Below are 23892 nucleotides of genomic sequence, written 5' to 3'. Positions count from 1 at the left end.
GTTGAGAATTTAGAGGGTTAAAATGTTGTGGGGTTGTTAACCAATGTCATAAAACAGCATGTGTGTTACTGTTACATGAGAAACTATCTGTTATGTAAGCCTTCACCTGAAGTACAATAAAATATTAAAAAAAAAATATAAATGTCCATGCTGCTTTGTTTTCTTTTCTAGGTATAATAGAAGCCTTAGAAAAATAGCTTCACCCATTCAGGCAGCCCTGAGATTTTCTGAAACATCCAGCATCATGTCTCCATGGTAAGGAGTGTACTCAGGGAGGAGAATTAGTGGATTATCACAGCATCATCCTCAGAAGAGGGTTAAAGTTGCATCCACCATGATCAGTGCAGGGCTTTATCGTATTGGAGGGTCAAGTAAGAGCATAGCTCCTATGATAATACCGTTAAGAAGAGTCATCAAGGAATGGCTTGGCTACCCAATCTTTGAAGAAGACAAATAAGCAGATCTATTGAGATTGTATTGTGGTTTTATGTCCCAGGCACACCAATGAACTTAAGAGAAGATACAGGAAAAATATAACTGATAATACAGATACGATTACAATGACCTGTGAAAATTCCTTGTTATGGCATTCTTCTAATCCTTGTAGCTGAGTCAAATAATCCTTATCATAGGTGAGCCTTGGATTCTGTGATTTATCAGAACCCTATATACAGCCTTGTCATTTGCCTTTGTAAGGATACCTACTGCCATCTTAACAAAGTCCATCTCAAACCAAGATTCTGCAATGTTGGGAATTTTTCTCAAACATCTGTTATCCAATACTACAATTATCATCCATGCTGAGAGTATGCTGAGGGTCCTTGTCCTAGCCATTCTCCATGCCTGGATTGCTTATATTTACAGACATTTCTTCCCATTGGATTCCATCTCGATTTTGACTCTCTTGGACTATGGATAAGTAACATTGATTGCTATATTTTTTCACCTTACCCTCCTTGGACTCATAGTTCCATTATGACCTACTTTCTCCATTTCAGTCATTGGATAGCCATTCAAAGAGACTCCTGGCTATATTCCAATTTTTACAATCTCCAGCCCTTCATCCAACCCTGTAGATCTACCTGGACTACAGGTTCCACTGGAATCTGAACCCCTGTTATGATAGAAATAATAATAATTTAGTTTATGGAATTATGCGGTTAGCATCTGTCTGTATGACATTTAAAATGATGGTGTTTTGCTTTCATGAAATCTAATCCACTCTTTTCTAGGGGAAGATAATATTTTAAAATTCCTCTTATTCAACAGTAAATGCAAATAAATATTCACCACAAATCTTTACTTTTGATCAGATTTATCTAGAATTTTCAGATCTTTCATTTTAAAGTCTACTGTCGATTAGTGACAACTCTTCAAAATTACCTGGCCTACCACATGACCAGAGGAAGAAAATTATTTCATGTAAATAAATTTCTTAGAAGAGTTCTTTTTACTGATTTCTTGTCTCAAACTACCCAATTAGTAATATACTTTTGCTTCTGGTGCGAAAAGTGTTCAAGCCCTCAAAGCTACGTTTATCATTTGATACCATCGTTTTTTTTGGTATTAACAGAAACAAAAACATCTTCAAGGTATGCTCTCAGCCACTATCATTATTGCAAATTTAGTTTGTTCCCCTCAGACTGATATTACTTCCAGCATTTTCTGCTGATTAAGAAGAACTTGGAAAACTCACTTCATAATAATATCAAATTTGAGGATGAGGCATATCTGGTTTCCCATGTTCAGATAGTCTGTAACCTTCATATATTAGTAATACACATTACAAAACAAGTATCTTGAATTTAAATGATGGAATTTATTATGAACTAGGAAATGCAACTGCATTTTAAAAAATCATAAAATATTGTATATATTAGAATATCATAAATAATTAAAACAATGGAAATAAGGAACAGGATAGCAAAGATTATTCTCCTTTTTTGTAAGGTCCTCATTAGGCTCTGCCCAGCTCTATTCATTTCTACTTATACTGTTCAGTGGGAAAGACACTTATGCCTTTTGTTCTTAGGTGCCATTGAGTCAGTTCCGACTCATAGCGACCCTATGTACAACAACTTAGTATATATCCATTGTCCCCAAATACTTAAAGGGTATATATAATAATGATAGCTTAAGGGAATTGAGATTATTCTAGTTTGCAAAAATGGCTTGATGGTGACCTAATTACTTATTGCAGAATTATGAAAGGATTTGGAAATTTTTAACTAAGACAGCATTTATCTTGGTTAGTATTCAAAAGCTTAGAGAGTCTTAAACATCGCCAAATAATCAGCCATTGAGTATTAGTATCTGGTAAAGGACAGGCTTCCTGGCCTGCACTTCACCTGAAATTCATGCAAATATTGGAAATCAAATCTGTGAAAAAACCAAAAAAAACTTACATGATTTCAATACCAAATATTAAAAGAATTGTTCTTGCTTTTGATTCTCTACACATATCACCATGGCATATATTATCACATTGAAGATAATTTATTGACAATTATTCCTAAGGTTCTCAAAAGTCACAGATTTCAGAACATTCTATATGAATTCCCCATTCAGAAGCACTTAAATCTCTGGCTATAAGCATTTTAGTGTAGTGATTTTAAGAGTATGTACTCTGGTGTCAGACTATTTGCATTCCAGGCCTAACTCTACCAATTACCAGCTGTGTGACCTTGGACTAGTTACTTTTCTGAAAATGAGATTAATATGACTATCCACCTGCAGAGGTGTAATTAAGGTATGGCAGTAGGGCATGGGCCCTGGGCACCACTTGAGGACGGGCGCTAATAAGCAGTTTCTATTGGCCATCTTCAGCTGTGAGAGATCACTCAGCAATTTTAAACTAATTGCCATAGAAGCTATTTTTTGTAAATAGGCCCCTGTCTACTTAACAAGGTTGTTGTGATGATTCAGTGTGAGAATCCCTGAAAAAAACCTGTTACCCATTACCTGGTACAGGGTAGATAATATTTTTTCATGTTGTCGATTATTATTAGGAGGAGAATGAAAGGACAGGTATGGGAGTAGTCTTCTAACTTTCAAACTTTAAAACTGGCCAGAGCAGTCCAAGAAGAAGAGGCAAAAACTGGCTAGAATATTGCATGCCTATAAGATCTACCTTAGTGGGTGCCAGCCAGGATGTGGTAGGTATTCTAGGACCTTTACTAAAAGGAAATAAATTCTGTGCTTAAATAAAATACATTCCAGGCCTACTGAGTATAGCCAAGGAATATTGGGTACATTTATTTTTTTCTCCAAGAGCAACATATTCACATACCTCAAATAAGCAGGGATTATTGATTTGGTTTTAAAGGCTATTGAAGAGATAGTATCAGTAACATTTCACACAGTTTCAGATTCTACTTCTTCCCTCTCTTATTCAGATTGAATAGAAAAAAAAGTGTTGCTAGATCAGAAGTTAAATGTAATGATTATGGGCATACCCAAGGGGGGCTTTGCCAGTGAGCTGAAGAGAAAAGAGCCCTTTTCAAGCCCTTATTCAGGAAGTCAAAAATGAAAGTAGATTCACTATTGAAAGTACTGATTACTTGTCTAAAAAAAAAAGGTAAAATAATAAGTAAATAAATAAAAGAGTGTCCCTGGCCTTCATATAAACATGAAAGACAGGAAGAAAAGAGAATACTAATCAGAAGCCTCCTGGAAGGACTTTTTCCTCTCAGTCATACAAGGAAGAAATAAAGAAAGAAGAGCTATATGATTAATAAAGTAAATGGGAATATTTAGCTTGGATTGCTTTTTTCAGAAAGTAGCTGTGGCCATCCCTGTGGGTATCATGTAATGTTCTGCTTTTCCTGGTTACAGTGGTAAAGAGAGAACATTAGTTAGCATTATGAAGTAAAATACTAGAATAATGGTCGTGAACATTAGAAATGCAAAAGACCAATTGCTATCTACATCAATCCTCGAGAATCTGTGAAGGATTGCCCTCTTCTGTATGCTCCCTAGTGCTTTGTCCAGGCCTATTTTAAATAGCTCCAGCAATAAATTCCTGCCATTTCTTCTGGGAAACTATTCCACTATCTAATTAAATCTCTGAGTTGACAACTTTTCCTGACATTCAGACTAAATTTTCCCGTGTTCAATTTCAACCTGCTATTTCCATTTTTACAGCACATGATTGTAGCAGCCCAAGTAACTCCCCTACTTCCCCAGTGCTTACAATCTCCAATACCCTACCCCCAAATTTGAGTAGCCTGTTGCAGTGAATTTCTTTGTCAAAAATGATCTTTTCCAAATCAGTGATGGTACATGTTTTGTTAAAGACAGAAAAAATACACAAGTTAATTCTAAAAGCAAAGAGATGAATTAGTGAGTGTAGAGGTATGATGTTAACAGGACCTGAAGCCATTAAGGAAATTGAAGCTCAGGACAGAAATAACTTGTAGACCTTTTTCTCTCCTTCAGGCCTGAAAGGTCACTAACAAAGCACTCTGCTGTTCACAGGGAGAAACAGCAATCCTTTTGCTCTTCTCTGGTATTTTTCAGTACTCATACATGTACTCTGGCTTTGTAACAACAGGAAGAGGGAGAGGAGACAACCTATTCTTAAACCAAGGGTGCAGGGTTGCCCTTCCTCTCTATGTTGCACCAACGCCAGCTCTTTTAATCTCTCGAGATGTGAGAGGGCCCTTGCAAGCACACATTGCAGAATTTTTTAGGTTTTAAAAAATTTCACTCTTAGGAATGATCTGGGTCTTGGAGTTGACAATGAGAGATGGGAATTTAGAATTTCAAACATTGTTTATAAATGTGGTAGATTTATCGATGTTGTTTAGTTTTGATTTGTTATTTTCAAAATAATTCAGTTGCAATATGATTCATCCTTGAGTAAGATTTTAGGGATGAGTCAGGGATTATACAGTTCTTAAATTGAATATTTTCAGTAATTTTTAAGCAAATAGGATCATTTCAGAGAAAATATATGCAAACTCTAGAATGTCTGGCAGTATGTGGGCAGATAGATTTCTCACCATTATGGGAAATTTCCTGGTAGGCAAGACTCATGTTAAAGTTAGTATATAAAACTTCTAAGTGGAAATATTTGTTAATCTCTCAAAATATGAGAGAGAGGTCTTGTAAGTGATTCTAAATATTAAGCCAGCTTTAAAAAAAAAAAAACTCATCAGTATCTGATTGATCTTCCCAAGACTTGCCAGTGTCATAGTTATGTTATTCTCTTGCTAGAAAGCATAAGTTGTTTGAAGAGGAACAATATAACATTTATTATTGCTTACATTTCTCAGAAAATTCTTTACAATTTAATAAAATTTATCTCAGGCAATATCTTTTTTTTTTTTTGCTTTGAACATACCTAATCCAGAAGAGTTAATCTGCATATTCTGCATAGAAAAGTCACAGTTCTTGTCCTCTAAAACTTTACATTTCACTGGGGACATAGCAAACTTGGAAATTAAACAGCTAATAAGAAAAAGAAAATTAGTCCTCTAAGCTAAGTAGCTTTTAAGACCCATAATTCAATGTTGCACTATTTTCAGTAGATATTTTAAAGGTTTCAATAATATAAAAAAAACACAGAATATTAAATTCAAGAAAAAAATCAACTAGAGATATTGGGGATAATACAGAAACTAGGTTGATGAAAGTGGCAAAAGATAATACTGAATCTGCAAAGAGTAATAATAATACAAATATTTTAGCTGACACGTAAGAGCCTAAAAGATAATGATAGCAGTATTATCCAGGTTATTACAGAGCTACAAGACTGCAGAAAAGCAGATCAGGAAATACTTTTCCTGATAAGAGACGCCTGAAATAGGTTAGAAGTTAAATCTTGGGGGTTTTAATCACTCAGATATTGGTTGTGATATCAGTGATATCAGTGACATTTTACAAATAGAACAGAGCTTTCCTGTCTTAAATTTAGTGAGATGGAAACGATTCCAAAATGTTTTTTTTGGGAGAATTGAAGCTGTTGTGATTAAAATGTTGAAATTTGCATCATCTAATATGAAGGGCTGTGTGACTATAAAAGAAGCAATGTAGCACCCTGTGAATTAGGACAGGTGACTTTGAGGGGCTATTGGGCAGTCCTTAGAAGTTCTGAATGGATTACATAATGATTTTTGTAATCTTCTGCAAAATATGAACATAAAGATTTCAATAAAACACATCTTAATTAAGTCTAAAGACAGAAAAGGGTAAAAAAGGTTAATATGATTACGTAGGAATGTAAAGAGTTGAATAAGCAATATACAGATGGGCTTTTTAAAAAATGTATCTGCTAGAAAGGAAAACTGTAAGATCTATAAAAGCAGAAGAAAATTAAGATAGAGGAAAATAGATACACAATATTGAACATTAAACTGCTGAGAATATTTAAGCAATAAAATATTTTTCAAATGTATTTCCAAGGTGAATATTTATGCAAAAAAATTAGAATAGAATTCAAGAAGTGTCAACAATTTTACAAAGAGAAAATAATTCACTTTTTTTGCAAACTTTAATCATATTTTTAAAAAGTGGAGAACAATTTAAAAATTATCTTTTTTCTCACATTTTAGTGCCTATAGTATCAGAATATTATAAAAAAAAAATTGCCATCAAGTCGATTCCGACTCATAGCGATCGTATACGACAGAATGGAACTGCTCCATAGGGTTTCCAAGGAGTAGCTGGTGGATTCGAACTGGTGACCTTTTGGTTAACAGCTGTAGCTATATACATCTATGTCTATATAGATATATATATAATATATATATCCTATGATATATGTATATCCTATAATATATATAATCATATAATATATATCATATAATATATATATTTATATGATATACATGTATCATATATACATATATATATTTATAGCCCTGATGGTGCAGTGGTTAAGTGCTATAGCTGCTAACCAAAAGGTTGGCATTTCAAATCCACCAGCCACTCCTTGGAAACCCTATGTGGTAGTTCTACTTTGTCCTATAGGATTGCTATGAGTTGGAATTGACTAGATGGCAATGAGTTTTTTTGTTTATATATATATATACATACATATATATATATATATACATACATATATATATACATACATATATATATACATACATATATATATACATACATATATATACATACATATATATATACATACATATATATATATATGAAGAAGAACAAGCAAGTAGTCCTCTGTAATGTTGAAATTATTATTTTATGAATGTTTCTGAGGAAATTGTTTTTTGTGCCCAGAGTTAGCTGAGGGTGCAAAGATAGTGTTCACAACTAATTACACCCCTGATCAGTGAATTGCATCTAATTTAAATGTGCAAGGACTAATTACAGACAAAATTAGGTGTCTGCAGGTGCAATTAGTTGTAGGCGAAATTTTCGTATTATTCGTACTGTTTCCATAATCATCAGTCATTGATTCAGCTCCTAGTCTTGCCCTTCCTTTTCTTAATGTAGATAAACTGCTATTCAAATCAGAACTCGTTTTAGATATAATGCTATACCTAAGTTAAAAGTAAAAGAATTGGAGAAGATATACCATATACACAATAATCAAAACAAATTTGGAGTGACTATATTAATATCAGATGATGTGGACTTCAGAGCAAATTAAATCACCAGGGATAAGATAAAGTGAAATATCACATAATGACAAAAAGGGTAAATCTATCCAAAAGAAATAATATTGCTAAATGTGTATGCACCAAACAACAGAGCTTCAAAATACATGAAGCAAAAACTGTCAGAACTAACAAGAGAAATTAAAAAAAAATTCACAATTATAGTTGAAGACTTTAACACTTGTCTTTTTGTGATAGAACTAATGGAATATTAAGAAGGATATGAAAGACCTGAACAGCACCATCGACCAATGGGATCTAATTTACTTTTATAAAAATCTTCACCCCAAACGAAGAAGAATATACATTCTTTTCAAGCACGTATGGAACATTGAACAATGTAGACCACAGCATAGTTCATAAACTTAACTTGAGCAAATTTAAAATAATTGAAGTAATACAAGTATGTTCTGTGACAAAAATAGAATTAAACAAGGCAGGAATAACAAAAAGATAACAGGCAAATCTGAAAACGCTTAGACATAAATACAATGCATTTCTTATTAGTCTATGTGACAAACAGGAACTCTCAAGGGAAATTAGAAAATGTTTTGAATTGAATGAAAATGAAAACGTCAAAATTTGTGGAAGATAGAGAAGTGCTTAGAGTGCTTATAACTTTAAATGCTTACACTAGAAAAAGAAGAAATGTATAAAATTAAAAATATAACTTCCAGCTTAAGAAATTAGAAAAAAGAAGAGGAAAATAAACCCAAAATAAGTAAAAAGAAGAAAATTATAACTATACTAGCAGAAATAAATGAAATTGAAACCTGAGAAATGAGAAAATCAGTAAAACCAAAAACCAGTTCTTTAAAATCATCAATAAAATTGATTAATCATAGCAAAACTGACAAAAATAAAAAGAGATAAGACAGAAAGTAGCAATATCAGTAATTAAAGGAGGGGATATCACTGTACACCCTACAGATGTTAAAAGGATAATAAGGGAACACAATGAACAGCTCTATGAGCATAAATTCAACAACATGCATGATATGGAACAATTCCTCAAAAACCATAAACCATCTAAACTCACCCAAGGTTAAATAGATCACATAAATAACAACAACTATTAAAGGCATTGAATTGGTAGTTAAAAACCTTCTGAGGAAAAGAAAAAAATCACTAGGCCCAGATGGGTTTACAGGCGAGCTTTATAAAACATGTAAAGAAGAAATAACAATTCTACATAGTCTGTTCCAAACAGTAGAAGAGAAGGAAACACTTCTCAACTCATTTTATGAGACCAGTATTACCCTGATACTGATACCAGGAAGATACAGTACAAAGAAAGAAAATTACAGACCTATATTCCTCAAATCCATAAATGCAAAAATCCTCAACAAAATATTAGTGTATTATTTTGCTAATGTTTTCTTTTGTAAATGCAAGGCTGTTTCAATACCCAGGAATCAATAAATGTAATACACCTTATTAACAGGCTAAAGACGAAAACAATATCATTTGATGCAAACAAAAGCATTTGACAAAATTCAGCATACATTAATGACAAAAACAAAACAAACAAAAACTCTCAGCAAATTAGAAATAAAAGAGAACCTACTCAACCTGACAAACTGCATCTACAAAAAAATCTACAACTAATATACCATACTTAAATGTGAAAGACTAGATGCCGTTCCCCTAAGACTGGAAACAAGATGAAGATGCTTGCTCTCACTAATCCCATCATACTGAAAGTGCTAACCAGTGTGATAAGACAAGAAAAGAAATAAAAGACTTATGGATTGGAAGTGAAGAAATAAAACTGCCCTTATTTTCAGATGACATGATTGTCTAGGTAGAAAATACCAACAAATCTATACAATATCTCCTAGAACTAAAAGTGATGCAATGTTGCAGGATAAATAGTTATCACACCAAAATCAATCTTATTTCTATATAATAGTAATTTACTATTGAAAAAGAAATTCAAAAAGAAAATCCATTTCCAATGCATTGTAGCTCCCTGGAGAATAGTTAGGTGTAAATCTAACAAAACATGTACAGGATCTCTATGCTGACAACTATAGAATGGTGATGAAAGAAATCAAAGATATAAATAAATGGAAAGACATGCTATGTTCATAGATTAAAGACTCAACATAGTAAAGATATCAAGTCTCCCCTAATTGATCTACAGACTTAATGCAAGTCCAATAAGAATTTCAATAAAATTATTTGTAGTTAATATTAAACTTCTAGAATTTATATAGAAAAGTAAAGGAAATAATACATCCAAAATAATTCTGAAAAAGAAGAATAAAGTTGGAGGAATCTCACTTTCCAATCTGAAGGCTCACTATAAAGCTATAATAATCAAGACGTATGGTTTTGGCTAAGAGATAGACATACAGATTGATGAAACAAAAATAGAGAGTCCAGAAATATATGCACACAATTTTTAACAAAGATACAGAGGCAATTAATTGAGGAAAAGATAGTCTTTTCAACAAATGGTGCTAGAAAAACTGGTCATCTATATGCCAAAAAATAAGCCTCTATCTAAGTCTCAGGAGTCCCTGGGTGGCGCAAACAGTTAAGCACTTGACTACTAGCTGAAAGTTTGGCAGTTTGAATCTACCCAGAAGTGCCTTGGAAGACAGGCCTGGTGATGTGCTTCCAAAAGGTCACAGTCTTGAAAACCCTATGAAGTGCAGTTCTACTCTGCACGTGTGGGGTTGTAGTGAGTTGGAATCGACTCCATGGCAACTAACAACAACATCTAAATCTCATCTAAATTTTACAAAAATTACCTCTAAATGGATCATAGATGTAAATGTAAAACATAAAACTAACCATAAGACGTTTAGAAAAAAGATAGAAGAAAAATAAATCTTTGTGTCCTGGGGTTAGGCAAAGAGTTCTTAGACATAAAAATAAAAGCATGATTCATACAGACACCCTTTTAGCTCAGTGGTGAAGTTACCTCCGAGGTTCACTGTTCAGCCTGGGAGTGGACAGCCCCATAAAACCAAATGAGACTAACGAGGTACAGGAGTCCAGTGACAAGGGCCAGAAAGCAGAAGGGGAGAAGGAAGCTGGTGATAGGGAACACAAGGTTGAGTAAGGATACTGTTGATGTGTTGTGAGATTGTTAACCATTGTCATAGGGCAACATTTGTAGTAACTTGTTAAATGAGAAACTATTTTGTTCTGTAAGCCTTCATCTTAAGTGAGAATAACAACACAATTGGAAGAGCATAGCCAATGTCACTGAACTGTGTATGTAGAAATTTTTGAAACGGTGTATCTTTGGCTATGTGTATTTTCACCAAAAAAAAAAAAAGTTGAGAAGTTAGAGGGTTGACATGTTGTGGGGTTGTTAACCAATGTCATAAAACAACATGTGCACTCCTGTTTCATGAGAAACTATTTGTTCTGTAAGCCTTCACCTAAAGTACAATGAAAAAAAAAGCATGATTCATAAAAGAAAAATCTGATAAATTGGACTTCATCAAAATTAATAACTTTTAGTCTGCCAAAGACATTGTAAAAAGAATGAAAAAACCTACCACAGGTTGGGAGAATTTTTTTGCAAATAGAATATCCAGCAAAGGACTTGCATCCAGAAAATATAAAAAACTCTCAAACCTCAAATGTAAGAAATCAATCCAATCTTTTAAAAATGGGCAAAATATTTGAACACTTTACCAAAGATGATAGTATAGATGATAAATAGGCACAGGAAAAGTTATTTAGCATTATTAATTATTAGGAAAGGAGCCCTGGTGGCGCAATGGTTAAGTGCTCATCTGCTAACCAAAAGGTTGGTGGTTTGAACCCAGGCAGCGGCTCCACTAGAGAAAGAACTGCTGATCTTCTCCCATAAGGATTACAGCCTAGGAAACCATATGGGCCAGTTGTATTCTGTCCTACAGGGTCGCTATGACTCAGAATTGTCCTAATGGCACACAACAATAACAAACATTATTGGGAAAATAAAATTTAAAACCATGATGAGATATTAATACACAATTAAAATAGCTAAAATAAAATACTGACAATGCCAATCTTGCCAAGGATGCAGAGCAACTGAAACACTCATACATTTCTGCATAATAGTTCAAAAGATAAAATTCAAAGAGCATACGGTGAGGTGGGTTACGGTGGAGGAAACTCATATCCATGATGGCCAGCTATATTCCAGGCATGCAGTTTGTCACTTTAATGCATTAAAAAATCATCTGAACTGAAAGGAACAGTTGATCATTGTATATTATCAGCTATCTTGTTGATCTCCTCCAGTTTAAGATATATTAGGAATTTAAGTCATAATCATATAATTTTCAACTGTTTCTTCTCCTAACATAAATTGAGGCAATAGTTTTCAAGGAGGCATCAGTTTCTGATATAGTATTACATTTTTAAAAAAGGCATCTTAAATCTTTTAATAAAGTTTGATTTTCATTTTGAATTAGTGTTTAAAATGAGGAGGAAATTTTGAAGGGTGAAAACTTGTTATGATTTTGTACACTTACTGCGTTAATTGTAATTACTTTTAACTGGTGTATTTGAAATAAAAGAGGTTGATATTTCCCAAAGACAAAGAAATACATATAAATCATACATAGAAGAGTAAAGTTTTCTTATCATAAAAATAAACATGTTGTTGTTCTTGTTAGGTTGGATTGAGATGGTTCCAACTCACAGGGACCCTATGTATAACAGAAGGAAATGTTGTCAGGTCTTGCATCATCCTCACAGTAGTAGGTGTTTTTGAACCTATTGTTGCAGCCACTGTGTCAGTCTACCTCATTAAAGTCCTTCCTCTTTTTCGATAACTCTGTACTTTACTAAGCATGATGTCCTTCTTCAGCAATTGATCCCTCCTAATGATATGTCCAAAGTAAGCGAGATAAAGTCTCATCATTCTCCCGTCTAAGGTACATACTGGCTGTACTTCCTCAAAGACAGATTTGTTCATTCTTCTGGAAGTCTATGCTATATTCGATATTCTTCTCCAACGTCATATTTTAAGTGGGTCAATTCTTCTTCAATCTTCCTTTTTCATTGTCCAGCCTTCACATGCATATGAGGCAACTGAAAATACAATGGCTTGGGTCAGGTGCACCTTAGTTATCAAAGCGACATCTTTGCTTTTTATGATCCTAAAGAAGCCTTTTGCAGCAGGTTTGCCCAATGCAATATGCCAGTTGATTTCTTAAATGTTACTTTCATGGACATTGATTGTTGATCCAAGTAGAATGAAATACTTGATAATTTCAGTATTTTTTTCCGTTTATCATGATGTTGCTTGTTAGTCCAGTTGTGAGGATTTTCCTTTTCTTTATGTTGAGGTGGAATTCATACTGAAGGTTGTGGTCTTTTACCTTCATCAGTAAGTGCTTCAAGCCCTCCTCAATTTCAGCAAGCAAGGTTGTGTTATCTGCATATCTTCGGTTGATAATGAGTCTTCCTTCAATCCTGATGTTACGTTCTTTTTCATACAGTCCAGATTTTCATATTATTTTCTAAGCATACACGTTGAATAAGTATGGTGAAAAGATACAAAACCCAACTCACACCTTTTCTGACTTTAATCCAACCAGCATCCCCTTTTCTGTTTGAATAACTGCCTCTCGATCTATATACAGGTACCACAGGAGCACAATTAAGCATTCTGGAATTACCTTTCTTTGCAATGTTATCCACAGCTTTTTATCATCCACACGGTTTAATGCCTTTGTGTAGTCAGTAAAACACAGTTAAACATATTTCTGGTATTCTCTGCTTTCAGCCAATATCCATCTCACATCAGCAATGATATTGCTCATTCCATGTGCTCTTCTAATCAGGCTTGAATTTCTGGCAGTTCCTTGTAGACGTACTGCTGCAACTGTTTTTGAATTATCTTCAACAAAATTTTGCTTGCATGTGATATTAATGATATTGTTCTATAATTTCTGCATTCTGTTGGATCACAAATAGATTAGCTGTTATTTCTCTTAAATTAACATCCTCATTTAGAAGGAAAATAGGTAATGCTTCTTTTAAAAATATCTGAAGTTTTTATTTTTATTTTTATTGGTCATTAATACTTTCATACATGTTGCTGTTAGCTACCATTGAGTTGGCCTCAACTCATGGCAACCCCATGTACAACAGAAGGAAAAGCTGCCTCAGTCCTGTACCATCCCCACGATCAGTTGTGGATCAGATCATTGTGATCCATAGGGTTTTCATTGGCCAAATTTTGGAAGTAGATCACTAGGCCTTTCTTCACAGTCTGTCTTAGTCTGGAAGCTCCACTGAAATCTGTTCAGCATCATAGCAACACGCAAGCCTCCACTAATGAATGGGTGGTGGCTGCCCATGAGGTGCACTGGCTGGGAATTGAACCTGGGTCTCCTGCATGGGTGGTAAGGATTCTGCCACTGAACCACCAATCACATGAGATTTCAATAGTCTGTTAAAGTATAATTTTCAGGAAAACATAACTCTCTCGAAAATATAGAATAAGTATATGTCAAAATTAATTAATTAATTGACTAGCAGTTAGTCAATTAATGTGGGAACTGTTAAGATGATAAAGCTGGTTCAGCAAGTATACTGCGGAACAAGGGGTTATATAGTTCACCAGGAAAGGCATTCTGCAATGTTTGTGGAGTTGCGGACAAAACTGGTAAATGTCTACAGGGCAATAAAGCATACCTTTGTAGTTATTTTTCCTATTGGACAGAAATTTGTAAGTTTACAGGTAACTTCACAGATTCTGGGCTCTAATCAAACAGTAAATTGCGAAGTAAAATGCAGATACATCATCCTAATGAATTAAATCATTCTAGGGATTGACCTGTTAAACCATTTGACAGGTCATGCCATCCCTATACCTTATTTCCAAGTTTTGGATATATTTCTCAATCAGACGCTGAAACTAGAAAGAAAACATTCAATTATAATTGTCAAGTAATTTTAAGTGCAGTGTTTTATGAACATCAATAAATCAACTTTTAAATACAATGGAAATTAGTAACTTCAATTCATTTGGGGAAATACTAAACACTAGAGCTTTGTGCTGGCTCTGTAATAGCTTCTTGTTTCTTCTTGCCCTAAAACAAAAATAATTGAGCATCAAAACTGAAATTGAAAGAAAAATAAATGCTAAATATGAGCACAGACTTTCAGCCACCTTTCATATAATGTCTTTCTCCTCTCCCTTTGTTTCTCATGAACAAAATGAAATGTGAATATCAGCAAAATGTAGACATCTAAAACTAAATTGATCTAGGTGCTTGAATAATCTTTGGTTTAAATACGTTCCCTTCTTACAATACATTTCTTTTTATTCTTTGCCAACATTGACTTCACGTTTTTCTCAAGCCTTTTTCAGCGGATAATTTGGAGGAGAAGAGTCATTCAAAGTCCTTGTCCATCTTTCTTTGAGCTCCTTTCTTTGATACTGTATATTAGGAATATTTCTGTATGTGAGACTGCAACTCTGGCATTTACAAAATGTGACAAAGTTTATGGCCTTTGGAAGAAAATAGGGCAATTAGACATAGCTCTTTAACTTTATGAACTTATCAGCCAGATTTTCTCCATTCTTTCTCTTTTTTACAAATAAGGGTTCATTCACTATCAATGCTACTACAACTATTTTCAACTATTGAATTGACCTTTGGTTTTATAAACATCAGTAAATCAACCGTTAAAATGCAATGAAAATTTGTAACTAGAATTCATCACAAAACTAGCACAGACAGTCCGAAGAGTAAAACATTATTAATCACAGTCACAATCAGAGTCCTCCATGGCATCATGTCTGCTGATGGCAGGGAAGGACTCCAAAAGTTTTGTGGCCCAAAAGTTAAGAGATTTCATATTTTGTGGTTCACACACACACACACACACACACACAAAACTTGTGGTTATTACAGAAGAAACGGAGTGGAGGTAAATAAACAAGTTTCTTATTTAGAAAACAACATAAATTTTATTTTATCATATTTAAAGTTCTTTATTTTAAGAAACTGGATTTTTCTGATTTTTTAATATGTAGTTGTATCGTGTCTAGTTCTTTGGTAACTCTAAGTTAACTTCAAACAATCAAAGACCCAAATAAGTAATCACTGCAAAAGCTAGTAATTTTACTCAATTTGAAACAGCTGGCTTTTATCTGTGTTTTGTTTTTTGTCTCTTTCAGATCCCTTTATTCAATATCAGAAGTAATTTCCCCATTGTTTATCCTTATCATATTTGACTGCAATAAGTATACATTAGGATATCAGGTTCATAGATTTACGATTCATGACTTCCAGTGTGGGCAACAGTGTTAAGATCATATTTATGTAATACATCCAGTATCTAGAGAGAGTACTTGATTATAAATAGCCAGCAAAAACTTTTTTTAAAGCCCATTAATTTATAAGCATTAGTATATCAAAACCCATTTCCAGTCTCTAAGAATAGTTCTTGGTACAACTAACCTTCCATTTTCTGGAAATGACATGAGAATTGTCCTTGGGCCATTCATTTCTCCTAAGTACCTTCTTTTCTATGGCTTCTCTTTCACTCCACTCATGTGCACCTGCAAAGACAATCTGAAAGCTACAATTTATTTATTAGTGTTATTAATGATAAGTACTATATATATTTATACTATGTGTCAGCCATTGAACTAGGCCTTTCATTCACGGTCTCATTCGACACAATGTGCTTTAAAGATATCACTATTCTAATTTTTACAGATGAGTGAAATGAGTCTCGGTGTTGAGCTATTCAGTGGCTGAAGTTTCAAACTATGATATGTCTGATTCCAACTTCAGTGTACTTTCTATTGTGTTTTTTTTTTCCTCCTTGTTAGTAAGAGATACTTTTTTAACTTTTAGTTTCTGAAACATCAGAAAGAGCTCCCACTGGAAATGGAAGAGTGTGGAACATATCTTTGTATAAAAATAAACACAATATTTCTTTGTTCATTGAGACATTATCACTGTGTTATGTTCATCACCTAAAAATAGGTTTACGTAAATACTGAGAAGCTGGTGTTCTGTCATACAGGCATATTCAATAACATATTTTATATGGGGGTAAGAGAAAATCAAATTTTCATGGAAACGCCTGTTAGTGAATGTGAATGACAGAAGAATATGGGAAGTGATAATACTTAGTTCTTAAAAAACCCTTTATCACAGCATTTCCAAACATCAAAAATAATAATAATAAGACTCCTTAGACGTGTCCATATGGCAGTATAGGAATTAATGAATTACAAATATTACTCTTGGAGGCCTGGTAAGTGCTTGGCTGCTAACCAAAAGGTCAGTGGTTAGAACCTACCAGCCGCTCCGGGGGAGAAAGATGTGGCAGTCAGCTTCCCTGAAGATTACAGCCTTGGCAACCCTATAGGGCAGTTCTGCCCTATCCTATAGGGTTGCTATGAGTCAAAATTGACTCGATGGCAATGGATTTTTGTATTATAAAAAATTTAAATGAATTTTCTGTGACTGATTGAAAGTAAAATGAAAAATACACTGATTCCCGGCCCACTTTTCTGACCAACAAGTGAACAAGGGTCTTTCATGTCAATCTTTTTCTATTTCCATATAAGGCCCTGTGAAAACAATCACAAAAGCCTTCGAACTAGTCTCCCTGGGGTCGTAGTCTCCATAATTCAGTGTACCTTGCACATCAATAACAGATTAAACTTCCTAGAGTATTATGACGATTCTCTTTCTCATGCTCACAATCCTTGAACAGACTTCTTTTGCCGACCAAATGAAATCTTGTTTTCATAGGTTTTTAATGCTGAGAGATTATATCATCCGTCCCTTTTATTTTCCAGATAGAAAAAACTGATACTGAAGGAAGGATAATGATTTATGTAAGCAATCAATTTTCTAAAAATTTTCTGCATACCACACAGCATTTAATGGTGTTCCATTACCTGAAAATAAAATAGAAATTATTCAGTCTATACATTCAAAAAGAAGTCCTAGTAGCACAGTGGTTAAAGCGCTCAGCTGCTAACCAAAAGTTCGGTGGTTTGAACCCAACAGCCTTTCTCCATGGGAGAAAGATGTGGCAGTCTGCTTCTGTGAACATTTACAGCCTTGGAAACCCTACGGGGCAGTTTTACTCTGCCTTACAGGGTTGCTATGAGTTGGAATCAACTTGATGGCAGTGGGTTTCGTTTGGTTTTACACATTCAAAGCCCTTTCCAAAATAAACCAAACCTACCTTCCTAATTTCATCTTTCACTATGCTCCCTGATTACAATCATTCATGAATGCATACGGAATTATTCTGCATACATTTCATTGCTTTCTTAATTCCTATCATATTCACAGTCTTTGTATATAAAACTCTTACCTGCTCTTTCAATTTTTAGATTAAATGCTACCTTGAACATCTCATTTGGAAGGTTATCATATTTGCAAATGCTCATGGCAATTTTTAGCCTCTTAAGGCACAGACACCATTCTGTCTTGTATTCATATTCTATACCTTCTATTTGACTATAAGCTTCTTGAGCATGGGTTCTGATCCTTATCTACCAATGCTTCCTTTACAACACCTAATATAGTATTTTGCATATAATAGGTGCAAAATAAATATTCGCATTATGAACTAATAAAAAATGAATTAGTTACCAGGAATTACCAGAGGTTCTTTCTACTTATTTTATGTGATGCCAAAACATTAACTTACTTAGAACATCTGGATGGTTGGCATCAAAGAGTAAAACATATGTATGATTAACAGAATATCCTTAAATTTGATCTGGATGTTTTGGCACTGGTAAAACAGCTAAACTCTCTCAAAACCATCCTATCACTTCGGCATAGGTTACAATAGTTTTTCTTTGATTGAATAAAGAACCCCATTTAAGAAAACAGAAAAAAAAAACATTTTAAGGCATATACATTTAATAAAAAAGCACACTGGAGTCAATTTTTTGCAAATCTAAGTAACAAATATAGTTGTGCGTGTGCACTTGTAAACTTTCTCTTCCTATCCATTGAAATTTAGGCACTCATTTCTATGAAGCCCTATACACATTTTGTGATATTTTCTTTTTATTGCAACGCTCAGATGGATTATGCATCAGCCATCAACAATCCGTTTATGAAAGAGGGAATACTCTGGGAATTGTCAGTAAGATTGTCTTCATATCAGTGCATACTAATGAACATTTGCTGTTCAATAAAACTGCTGGGGTCTGCAAAAGTAGATACTCGATAATATATTTTTCTCTTTTAAAAGAATTTGTATTTACAGGAAATGGTAGAGGGAATAGATAATCATATTTTATACTACTCTGGGTAAATATTAGGAGACAAAAAAGCACATAAAAGAAAAAGAAAGAATGCACATCAAAAACATATCCTAATAATAGATAAAATATTATGATATATTGGAAAAATAAGATATTAACAACTCTTCATGCTGCATAACATAAAATTGTTCATTTATTCAAAACTATATTTTTCTTTATGACTACTGAAACTACATGTTGCTACACTTTCTTTAAAGTATATTTCTAGTATTACAATTCTTCTATGATACAATTTACAAGGTGTGCTTACAATGCTAAAATTATAACAAATATTTTTCATCAATTTCTGCTCTGGGTCATATTAATGAGACTTTAATCCAAAACTATAGCGCTTGAAACTTATACTATAAGAAAAAATAAAAAGGTTTTTATTTGTTTGTGTGTTTATATGTATATGTATATATTTAAAACATTTATATATAAAACTTACCTGCTTATTCCCTCCTAGATCTCCTTTGTAAGTGTTGACTTTTATTATTTTGGTCCTAGTCTGAGAATTGCTGTGGAGTCGATTCTGACTCATAGCAACCCTATAGGACAGGGTAGAATTGCCCCCATAGAGTTTTCAAGGATGTAATGTGTACTGAAGCAGACTGCCACATTTTTCTCCCAAGGAGCAACTGGTGGATTTGAACAGCCAACCTTCCAGTTAGCAGCCCAGCGCTTAACCACTGAGCCATCAGATCTCAAGAAGAACAGACAATTTTGTCTTGAAAGCAGTACAGCCAGAATGTTCCTTAGAAGCAAGAATGGCGAGACTACGTCTCACATACTTTGGACATGTTATCAAGAAGGATCAGTTCCTGGAGATGGACATTATGCTTGATAAAGTAGAGGGTCAGCTATAAAGAGGAAGACCTTCAACTAGATGGATTGACACGGTGGCTACAACAATGGTCTCAAGCATAACAATGGTTGTGAGGATGGCGCAAGACTGGGCAGAGTTTCACTCTATTGTACATGGAGTCGCTATGAGTTGGAGCCTACTCCATGGCACCTAACAAATCCTAGAATTAATCGTTAACAAGCTCTATGGAACTTTGTAATTTGTGCTTCTGTTATGGCTTGTAACAATTTATGGTTTGTAAATTGTGAATGGCTAAATGACAAGTTAAATACTCACAGGTTACATATAAAACAAGATAAAATGGTGGCCAACCTGTGCAACTAGTCCCCACCTCTGGTCACTTTGAAGATAATAGACATAGATACCTCACAGATTTTCTAACATGGTTTATTTAATAGTATGAATCATAGAAATAAAATACTAGCCCCTCAAAGAGTACAAACTTTTTAATCTACTCTGTTAAAAGCCTCTCCCAGTGATCAAACCAATATTAATAAATTTTTCTTTTGTTCCAAGTAGAATTTAATATATATTTTTATGATTGTTTTTCAGGTACAGGTTTAAAATAATAACTATATTCTAAAACTTGGCTGGTTTTGAACCCCTGCTGTTCAGAGTTTGTGTCTGGTTTCTGGATCTTTGTACTATTCTTCATATCTTCTCTTTTAAAAAAAAAATTATTTACTTTGTTAATGTTGAGAATATACACAGCAAAACATACACCAATTCAACAGTTTCTAGATGTACAATTCAGTAACATTGATTACATTCTTCAAGTTGTGCAACCATTCTCATTCTCCTTTTCTGAGTTGTTCTCCCCCATTAATATAAACTCACTGTCCTCCTAAGTTTCCTATCTAATCTTTCAAGTTGCTGTTGTCAGTTTGATACCATATAGATAGATCTTGAAAGAGCATAATGCTCAAGGCAGACATTCTTTACTAGTTAAGCTAAACTACTGTCTGGTTTTAAGACGACTTCAGGAGATATTTTTTGGTTTAAGGTTTAAAGAGTATCTCAGGGCTGTAGTTTCATGGGTTCATCTAGCCTCCATGACTCCAGAAAGTCTGGAGTCCTGGAGAATTTTAGATTCTGTTCTACATTTTCCCCCCTTTGATTAGTGTTCTTCTATAGAATCTTTGATCAAAATGTTCAGTAATGGCAGTCAGGTACAACCCAGTTCTTCTGGTCTCATGGCAAAGGTGGCAGTTGTTCATGGAGACAGTTAGCCACTCATTCCATATCCTCCTCCTATTCCTGAGTCCTTCTTCCTCTGTTGCTCCAGGTGAGTAGAGACCAACTGTTGTGGCTTGGATGGCTGCTTGCAAACTTTTATGACCCCAGGCACTATGCAACAAACTAGGAGGTAGAACAGAAGCACTAAATATATTACTAAGCCAATGAACTGGGTTGTCCCATGAAACCATGACCCTAAACCTCCAAACCAAGAAACCAAATCCCATGAGGTTTTTGGTTGTACAAAGCAACCTCTTATGACTAGTTACAGCTGAGAGTGAGGTTATTAGTATAAACACAAAGACTGTACTTTGAAAGAAAAATAGTTCTTTCTTGCATTTTTGCCCCCTTAACCTCAACTTTGATATCTTAGCCTGGCTTTAGATCTGAGCTTTAATAATCTCAGGTTTCCTGGTTTTCGACCAGGCCTGATTCTTGGGTATGGTATTCATTCTTCCTTTATCTTACTCCACTGTTCTACTTTCTCAGTTTTCTTCCCCAGTTCTGCTATTTATTGAAGACCTGCTGCTTAGAAACATTGATATTAGCTGACAACGCATACTGTGCCCATGTACATATGATAAATATACCTCAGGATAACACTGATTATTTACATGGACCTTGTCAACTTTTGAGATAAACTTCCTTATCATAATCCTATTTCCCATTTCTACTTCCCATTCCTATTTATATGCTTAGTGTAATATGAGATTTGCTTTTGTTTTTGTTTTTTAACTTACATTCAACTTTTCTGTAACTGGACATAGTATTTCTTTTATCTGATCAAGCCCTGGTTGTAAACATTTTTCATTAACAATATTTCTTCTTTTCTTCTAAAGCAGAATGATAATCTACTTAATTTCTGTAAAGGAATTCTGTTTGTTTTTTTGGTTTCTTTTTCTATTTTAAGAATAATTTATATACAATAAATCAGGAACAATTTGCGCACAAAAAAATCTTAAGTGTTCATTTCAATGAGTTGTTACAGTTTTATGCATCCATGTAACTACTATTCAGAACAAGATTACCCCTGAGAGTTTTCACATGCTCCCTTCCCGTCATGACCCTCCACTCAAAGCAATCACTTTCTATCACCACGGTTTTACCTGTTCTTGGCCTTCATATAAATAGAATCATACAGTACATTATTTCTTTTTGTCTGGCTATTTTTACTCAATATAATGTGTTTAAGATTCATCCATGTTGTTGTATGTTTCAATAGTATATTCTTTTTTATTACCGAGTAAACCAAAACCAAACCAAACCCGTTGCCATCGAATCGATTCCTTCTCATAGTGACCCTAAAAGACAGAGTAGAACTGCCACATAAGGTTTCCGAGGAGCGCCTGGTGGAGTAGTGTTCCACTATATGGATGTACCACGATGTATTTTTCTTTTTGACTTTCAATTTCACGTTAAATTTTATACATTATTTAATCAAAACCATCTAGAATCAGCTGTTCTGTTGCTCTGTTCAATGACAGTATTGGATTAGAAATTCTCTACACAGTTCAAGACATAGAGCTAAGAATTGGGCTTTGGGATTTGAAGGTATAGCATCTATTTCACTTCATGTTATAATGTGCCACAGTAAATATTTGGCGTCTCCAGGTAGTTCATTAAAATAGTGTGATTTATATTTGTTGTTGTTAGGTGCCGTCGAATTGGTTCCGACTCATAGCGACCCTATAGGACACAGTAGAACCACCCCATAGGGTTTCCAAGGAGCGGCTGGTGGATTTGAACTGCTGAACTTTTGGTTAGCAGCTGAGCTCTTAACCACCAGGGCTCTGAGAGTTACGCTAGCTTCCTTCTATTCTCTGGATAAAAATGAATATTACAGTAACTCAATCTATTCCTTCCTAGAGTAACCAAAGAAGTCCCTACTCATTGACTGATTTGATTTTTGGATACATTATATTTAATCTCATAAGTGGATCAATTAAAAAAAAATCTTAAGAGTTAAGAAGACACTAAGAATTTGTATTAAAAACCAAATTCCAGATAAAGTACTAAAATATTCAACCATAGAAACAAAAAGTCATAAGGAAGATCTTCCTTATACTATATCCTTAGACTCAGATGCGCATAACATCCAGGTAGTAATTTAAAAAACAAACAAAAAATCCCACTGCCCTCATAGCGACCCTATAGGACAGAGTAGAACTGGCCCATAGGGTTTCCAAGGAGCTGCTGGTGGATTCAAACTGCTGACTTTTTGGTTAGCAGCTGAGCTCTTAACCACTGTGCAACCAGGGTTCCATCCAGGTATTGGGGTCTGAAAATATAATTTCCTTTACTTAGCTATAAATGTAAGCATATTCAATTTCATAATAAGGTAAAAGATAAATCTACTTGATTTTGTTAAAAGTACAAAAGTAGCATTTAATTTTTCTTAAAAAAAAACTGAACAATTGGCATGACACAGCTTATAAAGACAATGCTCTACATTCTACCTTGGTGAGTAGTGTCTGGGGTCTTAAAAGCCTGTGAGCGGCCATCTGAGATACTCCACTGGTCTCATCCCTTCTGGAGCAAGGGAGAATGAAGAGAACAGGCTACAAGGAAAAGAGTAGTCCAAAGGACTAATTGTCCACAGCTACCAAGGCCTCCACTGAACTGAGTCCAGTACAGCTAGATGGTGCCCGGCTACCACCACTGACTGCTCTGACCAGGATCACAACAGAGGGTTCTAGACAGAGCTGGAGAAGGATGTAGAGCATAATTCTAACTCACAAAGAAAAGACCAGATTTACTGGCCTAAAGGAGACTGGAGAAACCTCGAGAGTATGGTCCCCAGACACCCTTATAGCTCAGTGGTGAAGTTACCTCCGAGGTTCACTGTTCAGCCTGGGAGTGGACAGCCCCCTAAAACCAAATGAGACTAACGAGGTACACGAGTCCAGTGA

Source organism: Trichechus manatus, unplaced genomic scaffold (assembly GCF_000243295.1).
Source record: "Trichechus manatus latirostris isolate Lorelei unplaced genomic scaffold, TriManLat1.0 scaffold00051, whole genome shotgun sequence".
Lineage (NCBI taxonomy): Eukaryota > Metazoa > Chordata > Mammalia > Sirenia > Trichechidae > Trichechus > Trichechus manatus.
Note: the sequence above shows the minus strand (reverse complement) of the source record.